The sequence below is a fragment of the Leopardus geoffroyi genome, chromosome B3, assembly GCF_018350155.1.
Source record: "Leopardus geoffroyi isolate Oge1 chromosome B3, O.geoffroyi_Oge1_pat1.0, whole genome shotgun sequence".
NCBI lineage: Eukaryota > Metazoa > Chordata > Mammalia > Carnivora > Felidae > Leopardus > Leopardus geoffroyi.
In genome coordinates, this window is record NC_059337.1 from 43,661,423 (window position 1) to 43,663,561 (window position 2,139).

The 2,139-nt window shown below is 42.9% G+C and overlaps 1 non-coding gene across 1 annotated transcript; it reads left to right on the plus strand.

The window, feature by feature from the left end:
* The first annotated feature begins 514 nt into the window (after positions 1 to 514).
* Positions 515 to 621, plus strand: LOC123584504. The gene has a single exon (XR_006705472.1). It is a non-coding gene; the product is annotated as a U6 spliceosomal RNA (small nuclear RNA).
* Positions 622 to 2,139: the final 1,518 nt, after the last annotated feature.

Here is a 2,139-nt window from a genome sequence, read left to right on the forward strand (position 1 = left end):
CTGGGGTGGTAATTAGTAGAATGGGTTGCATGCTTCTGATGAGAACCTGTGGGGCTTCCCTTAAGGCTGATATTCCAGGACAGGGCTAAAAGTACCAATATCTGAGTTATTGCCATCCTTCTTCAGAGCTCCCAAGGGAAATAATTCATTTAAATAAGAGTTGGCCTGAGGCACCTGGGTGGCTTGTCAGTTGGGCATCTGACTTCGGCTCAGGTCACGATCCCACAGTCTGTGAGTTCAAGCCCTGTGTGGGGCTCTGTGCTGACAGCTCAGAGCCTGGAGCCTGCTTTGGATTCTGTGTCTCCCTCTCTCTCTGCCCCTCCCCCACTTGCACTCTGTCTTTCTCTCTCAAAAATAAAAGAAAAACATTAATATTTTTAAGTAAGAGTTGGCCTAAGGTGACCCCCCAGATGTCTTCCAGCTCTAACACTCCATATGCTGTAAAAGCAAAGGTCTTGGCTATGGAGAAATTGGTGTTTCAGATCCTGTGGCTTCCATTTAAAAGGCCGTGAGAGTGCTCGCTTCGGCAGCATATATACTAAAATTGGAACGATACAGAGAAGATTAGTATGGCCCCTGCGCAAGGATGACACGCAAAGTCGTGAAGCGTTCCATATTTTTTTTGAAGAAGAAGACCAAAGCAGGAGGCATCACAATCCCAGACTTTAGCCTCTACTACAAAGCTGTCATCATCAAGACAGCATGGTATTGGCACAAAAACAGACATATAGACCAATGGAATAGAATAGAAACCCCAGAACTAGACCCACAAACGTATGGCCAACTCATCTTTGACAAAGCAGGAAAGAACATCCAATGGAAAAAAGACAGTCTCTTTAACAAATGGTGCTGGGAGAACAGGATAGCAACATGCAGAAGATTGAAACTAGACCACTTTCTCACACCATTCACAAAAATAAACTCAAAATGGATAAAGGACCTGAATGTGAGACAGGAAACCATCAAAACGCTAGAGGAAAAAGCAGGAAAAGACCTCTCTGACCTCAGCCGTAGCAATTTCTTACTTGACACATGCCCAGAGGCAAGGGAATTAAAAGCAAAAATGAACTAGTGGGACCTTAGGAAGATAAAAAGCTTCTGCACAGCAAAGGAAACAACCAACAAAACTAAAAGGCAACCAACGGAATGGGAAAAGATATTTGCAAATGACGTATCGGACAAAGGGCTGGTATCCAAAATCTATAAAGAACTCACCAAACTCCACACCCGAAAAACAAATAACCCAGTGAAGAAATGGGCAGAAAACATGAATAGACACTTCTCTAAAGAAGACATCCAGATGGCCAACAGGCACATGAAAAGATGCTCAAAGTTGCTCCTCATTAGGGAAATACAAATCAAAACCACACTCAGATATCACCTCATGCCAGTCAGAGTGGCCAAAATGAACAAATGAGGAGACTATAGATGCTGGCGAGGATGTGGAGAAATGGGAACCCTCTTGCACTGTTGGTGGGAATGCAAATTGGTGCAGCCACTCTGGAAAACAGTGTGGAGGTTCCTCAAAAAATTAAAAATAGACCTACCCTATGACCCAGCAGTAGCACTGCTAGGAATTTACCCAAGGGATACAGGAGTACTGATGCATAGGGGCACTTGTACCCCAATGTTTATAGCGGCATTTTCAACAATAGCCAAATTATGGAAAGAGCCTAAATGTCCATCAACTGATGAATGGATAAAGAAATTGCGGTTTATATACACAATGGAGTACTACGTGGCAATGAGAAAGAATGAAATATGGCCCTTTGTAGCAACATGGATGGAACTGGAGAGTGTGATGCTAAGTGAAGTAAGCCATACAGAGAAAGACAGATACCATATAGTTTCACTCTTATGTGGATCCTGAGAAACTTAACAGAAACCCATGGGGGAGGAGAAGGGAAAAAAAAAAAGAGGTTAGATTGGGAGAGAGCCAAAGCGTAAGAGACTCTTAAAAACTGAGAACAAACTGAGGGTTGATGGGGGGTGGGAGGGAGGGGAGGGTGGGTGATGGGTATGAGGAGGGCACCTTTTGGGATGAGCACTGGGTGTTGTATGGAAACCAATTTGACAACAAACTTCAGATATAGAATAAATAAATAATTAAATAAATAAATAAATAAATAAATAAATGGC